Source organism: Vicia villosa, unplaced genomic scaffold, assembly GCF_029867415.1.
Source record: "Vicia villosa cultivar HV-30 ecotype Madison, WI unplaced genomic scaffold, Vvil1.0 ctg.000832F_1_1, whole genome shotgun sequence".
In the NCBI taxonomy this organism is placed as follows: Eukaryota; Viridiplantae; Streptophyta; class Magnoliopsida; order Fabales; family Fabaceae; genus Vicia; species Vicia villosa.
In genome coordinates, this window is record NW_026705366.1 from 311,161 (window position 1) to 324,169 (window position 13,009).

Sequence of the window (13,009 nt, forward strand, 5' to 3'; positions counted from 1 at the left end):
GTCTGCAGGATTTGGTTTGAAGCTAAGTGGGGGAGAAGCTATGCTTCTCGGTTAGGTTTTAGTTGTAGGATGTAGTATGCTGCTGAGGGCGACAGTGCAAGTGTTGTTGGAGTTTGTTGTTTTGTGAATCAAAGATGATTTGGATTTAAGATTATGTTGCTAAATAAGTGGAGCATCTCGAGGAAGAGGATGAGCAGGAATTTTTGAGGTTCACTTCTCGAAGGATGAGGAGCTGTGTAGAGGTGGTTCGTATGCGAGTATGGTGAAAGCTCCTGATGTGTCTAAAGGTAACTGTAAGTAATGAGAATAAATTCTAGAAGATGGAATTTAGAAAGTGCGATGTTCCAGATGCTGCTGATGGACTGTGAAGTTGTTGGTTGAGCAACCTTGCGTAAGATGTCGATGTGGGATCAGTGATTAAAAGAAGTATTGCTGTAAGATTGATTCAAGTGATTGAGGCAGTAGTAGAAGTCGTTGAAGTTGTTGAAACTTTCTGAAGCGCGAGTAAGAATTGGTAATGCGAAGAGATAAGTATGATTTCAATAATAAGAAGTCCGGATAATGGTGTACATGAATTTTGTTCTGATGTATCGTCAGAGGTGTTTTAATAGGAAGCTGCAAGACGTTGGTGTTAGCTTGTTCAGATGATTTTGGAAGATTAGTGGATTATAGAATTTGAGAGCTTCCGGTGATATGAGTACAAGTTAGAAAAGAACATTATTAATGTTGGTAATGATGGTTTATACTCCATTATGGTTGTCGGCTATCTATTGACAAATTGAGGACTTGATCACCCTTAATCTCTTGTTGATAGTAGAAGAAATCGTGATTGGATGGTATAGACGTATCTTGCTAGCTTGATAGTACGTAAATGGATGAATGTTATGTCGTGAAGATAGTTACTCTCTGGTTGGTGGGAATTAACGGAAAAGTATCCATGAATAGTTGAGAAGTAACGAACAGGTCAGAGAAGCTGGTTTATAGGTGAGATAACGTCGCAAAGTGAGGGATTGAGAATGTCGAATGAACAACGATTTTGTGACGAATGTTTAAGGAAGTCTGAATAAGATTAAGACTTGTGAACCATATGATTGATGGAAAGACTTAACGTGGACGGTGACTTAAGATGGATTATCAGAGTTGCGCAGCAGATGTGTAATGTGGCGCAATTGTCATGCATGTGTGTTTGTTAGAGATAGAAAATCAAGTATCAGAAGCCTAGGAGAATGGTATGTCTTGATCTACATGTTTGAGTTGGTGGCTGTTGAGGTAAGGACGGTGTGCCAGAATATGGTATTTTCTCGTGAATAATTGCCGAGTTTATAAGGATGATATAAGGGATGTTAGTTGATGGTGGAGTTAGGTGTATTCGTCGAGTAATATTGTTAAGTTGACGCTATAGTAATTTGGTTTCTGTTGTCGTTATATTGTTGTTGGACTCTGTAAGTAAGAAGTGATATTTTGTGCTATGACTGAGTTGAGTATGCTGGCTACGTTGACGTCACTATAAGAGTGATATGACGAGGCAGAGATAGAGCTGTTGGTGTTGGTTAAAGATTCACATGTATAATTATGAGAATGGAAGTAAGTATGTGTTCTGGTGTTGAGAATGTTGTTAATTCGATAATGGTATGGCGTTGAACACCCAAGTATATGAGGATTATGATTGTTACTACCTTAAGGGTCGACATGTCACGGGATTGTTGAGCAGTGATGACGTTATTTCTAATGAAGTGAGATTGTATCTCCAAGTATAAGCGTGTTAAATTTGTTGTTACCATAAGTATTGGTGAGTCGAGAGATTCCTGAGGTGGTTGGTAAGTTGTTAACGAGTATGCTGTTGAGATGTTGAATAATTGACACTGGATTTAAGTCAGATTGAGTTATTTTGGTAGTCGAAGTGTTGTCAAACACAATTGAGAATTGGAGAGTTGGAAGCGAAGTTAAGGACGGTTATGTCGGATGGATTTTCGAGGACGAAAATATTCTAAGTGGGGGAGAGTTGTAACACCCCGAATTTAATTAATTATTTAATTAAATTGATCGAGGATTTATTGGTTGGAATTAGTTGAAGTTGGGATTTATCGGTATTATTCTAAAGGCGTAATTTGGATTAATATGTTAATTTGAGCAGTTAAGTTGTGGTCGGATTTATTAGTCGGATTAGTCGGAGAAATACAATTGCGAGTTTGTATTGTTAAAGTTATGGATCGATGATAAATGTGGGATGTTATTGGAAATAATATTCGGTTACGTTGTGTGGTTAATTAATTATGTGTGTTATTTGGCTTAATTATGTAATAAGAGAGATTATGAATTGGGCCTAAGTGAAACAAATATAGAATATGAGGTTGGATTGTGGGTTAAGCCCATTAGTGAGAAAAGATAGTAAGAGTTAGGGTTTTAGAGATTAAACCTCATAACTCATTTTGTGGAAAAGAAGAGAAAGAAGAGAAATAAGAGAGGAAGAGAAGAAAGTTATGGCATGAAGAGGAAGAGCTCCATTGAAGGAAGTGAAGATTTTTCTAAGGTAAGGGTGGGGTTCTTACTTTCTAAGGGTTGGCATGATGATGTATATGGTGGGTTAGATTGTATGTTATTCTCCATGGAAGTTGTGTGTAGAGATGTTAGGGTTTATGAACAAATGTGTAAATTGATGATTTGAAATGTGTTTAATTGATGCTTAATGATGATGTGATGTTAGAAGATCCATAATATGTGTGGTATTTGTGTTTATAACATGTATTATGTGGTTGTTCGTGATGATTGGTGTTTTCCAGCTTGATTGGGTTGAGTTTAGGGGTTTTGGGATGAAATTCGTATGCTGTTTTCGTGTTTTGGGGGTTTATGAAATCGCCAGTTTACGCTGCGAACCTCTGTTGGCGCCGCAAACTGCTTGGCAGAAAGTTAGGAATTTTTGAATTCGCTCAGTTCGCGCCGCGAACCCTGTTGGCGCCGCGAACCCTGTTTTGCAGAACTTTTGCTAAACTTTGAAATGATGTAACTTTTGATCCGTAACTCCGTTTTAGGCGCCGTTCGAAGCGTTGGAAAGCTAACGTAATGAACTATACCATGATGCAATAAAATGATCCATATGATATAGTTTCCTATTATGTTTATTAGGATTAAGTGATGAACTATGTTGTGTTAACAAATGAAGTATGCTCTTTGAGATGAATTAACATAATTGTGTTGTAGTATAACTTGGCGTATGTTTTCTTATGATGATACAACGTTATTGATATGATGATAAGTACCTTCCTTATGATGAATGAGATAATGATGTATGTGATGATATGCATGATTAACAAAGATGTTGTATGCTATATGCGATTAATTGTGCGTATTTGATATGTATGAGTCGACGAAGATGTCATGCGATGACTTAACAATATATATGAGATTGAATATAACGTATTATGATGATTACTTGAATTAAGGAATATGATGAATGTGTTGATGTTGTTGTGCAATATAATGAATTGTTGTTGTAGTGACATGATGAATTGTTGTTGTTATTGTAACATATTGATGTTTGTTGTTGTTGTGCAATATAACGAATTGTTATTGTTATAACATGATGAATTGTTGTTATTGTTGTAACATGTTGGTGTTTGTTGTTGTTGTGCAATATGTTGAATTGTTATTGTTGCTATGACATGATGAATTTGTCGTTGTTGTTGTAGACCCTATGGTCACTATTGATAAGTTGTTTTATGTTGATAAGAATTAAGTTGAATAGATGTTGTATGTCGATATGATGTGATGATGTGATTGAGACGTGGTAAATTACTATGATACGGTTATTGCCATAGAACCTTGGCATTGAGTTGATGTTGTTTAGTTGATGTGGTTATGTTGTTTAAGTTGATTATGTCGTTCAAGTTGATTATGTCGTTTAAGTTGATTAAGTGGTTTAAGTGTGTTTGTGGATGTGCATCATTTGAGTCGCATCCATTGCATTGTTTGAGACGGCCCTTGTGGCAAATGTTTGAGACGACCCTTGTGGCAAATGTTTGAGACGGCCCTTGTGGCAAATGTTTAAGACGGCCCAATGGCAAACTGTTTGAGACGGGAGTTTTACTCCAATGGTACCACATGCATGTGCATAAGTTTGAGTCGCATTCGAGTCGCATTTGAATTGTGTTTGGATTGTTGAGATGACAAAGTGTTTGTTGTGACGTGATAATGATATGTTTGTTGTGACGTATTTGATATCATACTTGTATATTTGAATATGTGATTAATGACATCGTTGCCGTTTTGAAAGTTGTATTATATTGATAAGTTGTTTTACGGTGAAACTTGTTGTAAGATGTTATGTGATGCGAAGTGGTGAAATTATGTATGATCTATATCTCCTATATTATTTATCATGCATTCCTTTATATTGTAAGATATCTCACCCCTTTGCTGATATTTCCCCTACCATGGGAAATGGGCAGGTACTCAAGATTAGTCGTGGATGTTCGAGGTTATTGATGTGAAGTCTTTATGTTGCTTTATAGCAAGTCGAGTTGGTGTCCATTGCTCTGATACGTAGCACTCGGGGGGATTAGTCGTTATTACTTGATTGTGTATTCTATGATGACATTTTGTGATAAGTTGAATATAAAGATTTATAAATTGAAATTGGAAGATGTTGGATAAAGTCTTGTTTTCCGAATGCTATGTATCTTTATTAAATGCAATATAAATATGTTTGTTTGGTTTAAGTCGAATTGTGACATCCCATTGTTTGATGAATATTTTTAAATGCACTATGATTTTCTCTTATAATTGCGGGATAGATTTGGGGTGTTACAATAGTGGTATCAGAGCAGGTCGGTTCGTCCGGCCAATGTTGTATAATGATGTTTATTCCTGTGTACGCGATGAGTGTGTGAAACACTATCGGTACTTGTTGTTCTTTTGATCGTTTGTCTGCAGGATTTGGTTTGAAGCTAAGTGGGGGAGAAGCTATGCTTCTCGGTTAGGTTTTAGTTGTAGGATGTAGTATGCTGCTGAGGGCGACAGTGCAAGTGTTGTTGGAGTTTGTTGTTTTGTGAATCAAAGATGATTTGGATTTAAGATTCTGTTGCTAATTAAGTGGAGCATCTCGAGGAAGAGGATGAGCAGGAATTTTTGAGGTTCACTTCTCGAAGGATGAGGAGCTGTGTAGAGGTGGTTGGTATGCGAGTATGGTGAAAGCTCCTGATGTGTCTAAAGGTAACTGTAAGTAATGAGAATAAATTCTAGAAGATGGAATTTAGAAAGTGCGATGTTCCAGATGCTGCTGATGGACTGTGAAGTTGTTGGTTGAGCAACCTTGCGTAAGATGTCAATGTGGGATCAGTGATTAAAAGAAGTATTGCTGTAAGATTGATGCAAGTGATTGAGGCAGTAGTAGAAGTCGTTGAAGTTGTTGGAACTTTCTGAAGCGCGAGTAAGAATTGGTAATGCGAAGAGATAAGTATGATTTCAATAATAAGAAGTCCGGATAATGGTGTACATGAATTTTGTTCTGATGTATCGTCAGAGGTGTTTTAATAGGAAGCTGCAAGACGTTGGTGTTAGCTTGTTCAGATGATTTTGGAAGATTAGTGGATTATAGAATTTTAGAGCTTCCGGTGATATGCGTACAAGTTGGAAAAGAACATTATTAATGTTGGTAATGATGGTTTATACTCCATTATGGTCGTCGGCTTTCTATTGACAAATTGAGGACTTGATCACCCTTAATCTCTTGTTGATAGTAGACGAAATCGTGATTGGATGGTATAGACGTATCTTGCTAGCTTGATAGTACGTAAATGGATGAATGTTATGTCGTGAAGATAGTTACTCTCTGGTTGGTGGGAATTAACGGAAAAGTATCCATGAATAGTTGAGAAGTAACGAACAGGTCAGAGAAGCTGGTTTATAGGTGAGATAACGTCGCAAAGTGAGGGATTGAGAATGTCGAATGAACAACGATTTTGTGACGGATGTTTAAGGAAGTCTGAACAAGATTAAGACTTGTGAACCATATGATTGATGGAAAGACTTAACGTGGACGGTGACTTAAGATGGATTATCAGAGTTGCGCAGCAGATGTGTAATGTGGCGCAGTTGTCATGCATGTGTGTTTGTTAGAGATAGAAAATCAAGTATCAGAAGCCTAGGAGAATGGTATGTCTTGATCTACATGTTTGAGTTGGTGGCTGTTGAGGTAAGGACGGTGTGCCAAAATATGGTATTTTCTCGTGAATACTTGCCGAGTTTATAAGGATGATATAAGGGATGTTAGTTGATGGTGGAGTTAGGTGTATTCGTCGAGTAATATTGTTAAGTTGAGGTGTTACAGATACCAGATATAAATTCATAAGTGCTTATGACATGAATCGCCAATACATCATTTACACTGGCTTGAGGTGTTAGAAACTTAATTCTTTTCAACTTCCACCATGATAAAATATCAAAATCTGAACTTCTTAATAACTTCCTTATCTAAATAAACATCCGACTGTATTTTAACAAATGAAGTTTTAACTCTTTTTTTCTTATGACATACAAATTATAGTCTTTCAAAGCATTTCTAACATTACCAACATTACAATCCAACATTTTAGATTCACTTCTAGAATCATTAGTTATTTTCAATTAATATTCATAAAGCAAGTCATAACACAATTGTCAAGAGGGACTTAAATTGGTCATCAACATCATTCCCATAGAAGACTCTATAATAATATTCAAAAAAATCTATTTTATTCTTAGGATATATCCAAAACAACTACAACCCCCATTATTAATTTCTTGAATCACACCCCATTATTATCAAACTTTACCAAAATGTGCTCTACCATTCTTTTGAATAATTCATCAGAGGATTCAATTCACTCATGTAATTCAACTTTGATAATACCAAATCTTAGGAAAGTATTTAGAAAATTTCTTTACCCAACCCCTTATGGGGTCACCCCAGCGAAAACCCCACTTTACCCCTGCTTCGGAAATGCATTTCTGAAATATTTTTTTTTTAAATTTTTCCAGACTTCGGAAGTGCATTTCCGAAAAAATCTCAAAAATTGGAATTTTGATTAATTCGGAGATGCATCTCCGAAAAAAAAATCTAAAAATTCCCAAAATTAATTTTAAGATATTAATTAATTCATATATCATAAATTTGATATAATTTATGAGTAATAAATAATAATAATTATATATTTTGATATAATTTATGAGTTATGAATAATAATTATTATATATTTCTATTCTGATTCGTATTTTAAAATTTAAAATAATTTTAATTAAAAAAATTAAAATAATTTCACTTATAAAATGAGTTATAATTTTTTATTTATATATTTATATATTTATAATAATTATTATGTATTTACAAAAAAAAATTTAAAAATGAGTGTTTTAATTTATATATTTATATAATAATTACAATAATTATTATATATTTATAAAAAATATTATATATTTATATATTTATATATTTATATAATAATTATTATATATTAATTATAAATATATTTATATATTTATATAATAATTATAAAAATTAAAAAAATGAGTGTTTTAATTTATAATAATTATTATATATTTATATATTAATTATTATATATTTATATATTATATATTTATATATTTCACTTACAAAATTAATAATATTATTATATATTTATATATTTCTATTCTGATTCATAATTAAAAATGAGTTATAATTTTTTATTTAGTTTAAAAAAATTTAAAAAAAAAGATTTTATCTTAATTTTATTTAATGAATAAATTTTATATTTAATTCTATATAATTCAAAATTTACTTATGAAATTAAAATGTTTTTGATTTATATAAGTTAGTAAAATAATTTTTAACTTTAAAATTGTTTAGGAAATTTGGATTCACCTTGATTTTATTGATTCACCTTCATTTTATTGATTCACTTTGATTTTATACCTATTAATTGTATTAATTCACCTTGATTTTAATTTTTTAATAATTATTGAATTCTTTCAGAAGTGTATATCCGAAACATTCCAAGACCAATTTGGTCTTGGAATATTTCGGATATGCATCTCCGAAGACACCCCTCTCCTAAAAAAAAAGGTGTTTTCGGAAATGCATCTCCGAAAACTCAAAAAGGGGGTGTTTTCAGAAATGCATCTCCAAAAACACCTTTTTTTCGTGTTTTCGGGAGTGCATTTCTGAAATAAGACAAATTTTGAAAAAAAAAAGGTTTCGGAAATGCATTTCCGAAGTGAGGGTATTTTGAATTTTTCACCAGAGGTGACCAAGAAGATAGGGAGGTGGGTAAAGAAATTCTCAGTATTTATTGGCGGATGGATACTTAGTGCTCGAAAATACTCCAGTAATAAAACTGAACAATTATAATTTTCCACAAAACTCTTTTGTAAATTTCCAGTGTAAACTTGTTGGAAAATAAGTGTATTGAGTTACACAAATTTCTAATCTATTAAATACATATTTATACAAATTGGCAACACCATACACCTTGTAGGTGATATTCAATCTAGTCAGACAATCTAAAATCAAATTCTTGGTGCAAGAAATTATTAATTGTTTGCATGTCCAAAATGCAACACTATCTCGAATTTTCTCTATCCCATCTTTCACAACTTATAACCCTTCCATTACTATCAAATTTAGTATATGCGTGCAACAATGCATATGTAGTAAGGCCCCATCCCTTAACAATGTATTAGATTTGAATTTAGCCTTAATTTTTTCAATTAATTCATCATTTGTAATACAACTTTTTAAAGTGATAGTAGATAGTTTGGTATCAATGTTCTGATCCGTTAAACATTCAACCAATGCATCACAAAGTTTTTCACTTGTATGAGGTATGGGAACTTAGATAAACCTAACATAATACGATTCATATTCAAAGACTAATATAAAACAAGTATAAATAATATAAAATAAAACTATTATTAAAAGAAATTATAAATTAATACCTCAAAATGACTCTGTAAATTCCAATTTCCATCAACGTAATGAGTAGTGGATGCCATGTATTCTGTTTTTATTGTTCATGATCCAGAGGTTAGAAGTAATGACCAATCTTCCTTCAAGACTTTCTAACAACTTCAAAGTTGACAATCACTCAGCATTGTACACTTTAAGTATATCCTTTTTCATAATTTTTCAACAAGAAACTTGAAATAAGTTGGAGAGAAGCTGAGTATCTTCTAAAACCAATATGATTTATTATTGAAAGAAGATATTCATGCAAAAAAATTGCATGTGCAATCTCTTTCCTAGTATTTTCAGCATCATAAATCACAGTACCCAACTCCTATTTGCCTTGCAAGGTTTTAGCTGTAACAAATGTTTGTCCTTTATATGATCCATTCAAAAGCTTCTTTTAAGGACAAATGTGCATAAGTCCATGTAAATGTGAAGTCCCTTCATTTGATGATCCACCAAGCAAATTACTGTAATGACTACATTTAGCCTTATCTTTTCCATCAACTTTGACCTTTAAAAAATGCTCCCTTACAACACTTTTAAGTCTGGATGGAAGATTTTCTGTTGTTTCACTATCAACCTCCATATTATCATTTAGTGTTAGAGAAGAAACATTAGTTTTTTTTTTTTTGTAAGCAAGGATTTTGATTAAACATGAGTACTAGGGGTACTCAATCCCAATTACAAAAGACGAGGAAAACCTCGGACAAAAAAGGAAAATACTCACCAAATGCACATTACCGAATAAAACGCATCGGATCCTTACAAAATTCGTAAAAATTATATTTGGCTTGAGTAATTTCACCAAAGAAAGCCCACTTCCACACTAGAGCCTTAATACCCCAAACCAAGTAAGAAGTACAGCAGTGATCGTTCGAAAAGTTGATAAGTTACCACTTCCATTGTGAATTGGCTGATGTGCATTTTCTTGTAAAATAGGTGGACATTGTGGTTGAGAGGTACCAACATTTTCCATGATTAATTATTTCATTGAGTTGTACATTAGAACAAGCTAGTAATTTATATAAAATCAATCAAATTTACACTGAATAATTCTTGTGTTGGAGAAAATGCATATGTTGCTCTAATATCTAAGACTTAAGGACAAAATCAAATCATATATGATATATCTACCGATTTATATTAACTGAGAATAAGAACTTCCCTTGTGATGTCACTACATCATTTTTGACTTTACGCAACGGATGTATAGACAACAGCTTAAAAACCGTAGCCAAAAGAGAAATAGAGCGCGCATTTCAACGTGTTGGCCAATTTTTTGATTTTTGTAAATATCGGTAGCCTATTAATCATAAGCTACACTTTTTGACTCGTCGGCTTAAAAAAACCGCAGCCTTTTATATATACACCGTAGTTTTTTGTCATTGATATTTTAAGCCACATTGTATAAGCGTGGAATATTCTTATTCAATTACAAACGTAGTCTAAACTCAATCACTCTCTTTATTATTTTATTATTTATATTATATTTGTTTTCATTCTCCTTTTTATTTGATTAGTAACTAATTATTTCGTCTTCTATCCGCGTGGAACTAAAAGTAACTAATTTTTTAATGAAAACATGAAAAGATATTAAACCTATAAATTTTAGTTTATTAAATTATTTTAAAATAATTTTATTTAGTTTGACAAATATAAAAATAATTATCATGATAATAAATTAATAAAAAAATTATTTTTTAATAATTATTAAAAACGAAATAAATTATTAATTAATTTTTGAATTGGTAATATTTTATAAACTTGATTAAACAATATAAAACTTCTATCACAAATAAATTTAAAAACTTAATTACAAAATTAGAAAATTTTTTATATATAATGTATACGAGCATGTACTGTATCATAAAAAATTTAATAAAAAAAAATACTAGTTATAGATTTGAATGTATTTAGATTAATAAAACATTAATTTAATCTAAATAGTAATTTTTAACTTGATTAAACTTTAATATTGGAATGCTATTTTAATTAATTAAATTATAAATGAATAGTATAAATATAAATATAAATGAATATGTTTTAAGTTAAAAATTTAGAAAAAATAAAAAATATAAATGTATTCACATTCAGCCCCATAAAATATGTTATCTCTGTCGCTGTCATTTCCTCATAGAACCCTAGCCGTATTCGCCCTCCCCTTCTTGCCGTTCCTTTCGCCTACGACAACCATCTCACCTACATCCTTTTGTGTTCTGGTTTTCGTCCCTTTCCGGTTCCCGGCTCCTTCAATTTCGTGTTATTGCCTCCATTATTGAGTGGGTGCCTCACCGTAAGCTCTTATCTTCTCTCCGCCATCACCAGAACAAAATTTTATATCACTCAAGTTTGATTCGTCACTGTTCAAGGTATTCTCCTTTCATTTTCTCTTTTAACTAGCCCAATTTTGTATTTATAACTCAACTTCCATGGTAAGAACTCATTGTTCAGCTTGGAAGAGGAAGTAGATTATGTCATTCAATTTGAATACAAAATTCCATCGGTGCGGCGAATGAAGTAATTGGTCAGTCTTGCATTCTCTTTAGGTTTCTGGAATTTACATGTAAGCAGTACAACACTTCTTTTCTTTCCTATAGAAGTTAGGGATTTAGGACAGATTGTAATGTATTATTAATTTATTGAGTTTATATATGGCTTTGGGACTTTTCTCCCGTTTTAAAGATGATTCATTCTTTTGTTCAAGGAAATCAAGAGGAACAATGGAAAAAGGACCTGTCCTCTATGCACACAAGAGATGGATTAGAGAGATAAGCAATTGAAATCCTGTTGATGTTATGAGGTTTGATTCTATCTATTTGGAGTTATGGCAGGATTTATTTATTTATTTCTCTTTTTTTTTCAATAAGCTGGGATTAAAACCATAGTAGAAGGGATATTCCACCCGATTACAAAACGGAAAGCTTCTACTACTCAAAACAAATGAGCTGTAGAGTATTCCACACATGAAAGTTACAATTGTCATTTATTATTTGGTTCATACAATTTTCTTCTATTGAATCTTGCTCCTTTTAACCCTTGTTAAATGTTTGTCACTTATGCTTTGAAGTAATTGGTATTCAAAAGTTTATGCTAGATGGCTTTTATCAGAATTTGTCTCTCTAAAGATCAGCTATTTTTTAAGTCTTTCTTAACTTCTCTAAGAGTATCAGAATTTGTCTCTCAAACATTTGATAACATGATGCAACAAATCCTTCTCGGGTGAGGCTATTTAATTTAGGATTGGATTCTTTTCTTCTAAGAGACCTATTGTATCTCTCATTGAGAAATCTATTGTCATTTGATTCATTAATGCTTAACCTACAAACTTTGTTTTGTATTTTAATTTGTTGATAATTAATGAAGTTTAATTTTCTCATTTTGCAGAAATGATTAATCCAGCGGGTTGTGCAACAAAATCTTCAAGCGCTGTTAATCTTGACAATTGAATTCACCTGATTGAATTTGATTTTTCATTTGAGTATAAGGGTCACTATATTACCTCTGAGAAGTAACACTGTTGAAGACTATCTATTATTTAGTAGTACTTTCTGATTTTTGATTAGAGTAGTTTAGGTAATTATAGGATAATAGCAAAATTCTTTGTATAGTATAGTGTTTTTAGGAGTCTAAAAGCTGCAGTCAGGAATTTAGGAATGAGATCACCCATTAGGGATGTTAACAACGTTTATTGTATATTTAGTTTTAGAGTTAAACTTTATGTACAACTATTTATACTTGAATTCTTTTTTATGTAATGAATAAATCTTTTCATAAGAAGTATAAGTTAAATACTAGAAATACAATTTCAGTACAATTGTGACCATAAAGTACGTATAAGCAATATATGGAATTTAATATGAAAGTATGAATTGAAGAATATGCAACGTTTTACAAGTGCTCCTTAAAGAATATTTATTAAATTTTTAATCGTGGTCAATAAAAAAGGCAACAGTTTTTTTGTGTGGGCTAAATAAAACCGCGGTCTAAACAGGACAAAAAATCCGTCGCTTATTCAATACTTTAGACTACGCATTTTTGTGTTTCGTG

At 32.1% G+C, this 13,009-nt stretch overlaps 1 long non-coding RNA gene across 1 annotated transcript; it reads left to right on the forward strand.

Moving 5' to 3' along the window:
• The first annotated feature begins 11,061 nt into the window (after positions 1-11,061).
• LOC131631488 (uncharacterized) lies at positions 11,062-12,642 on the forward strand. The gene is made up of 3 exons (XR_009292716.1): positions 11,062-11,525; positions 11,667-11,762; positions 12,347-12,642. It is a non-coding gene; the product is annotated as an uncharacterized LOC131631488 (long non-coding RNA).
• The last annotated feature ends 367 nt before the right edge of the window (positions 12,643-13,009 follow it).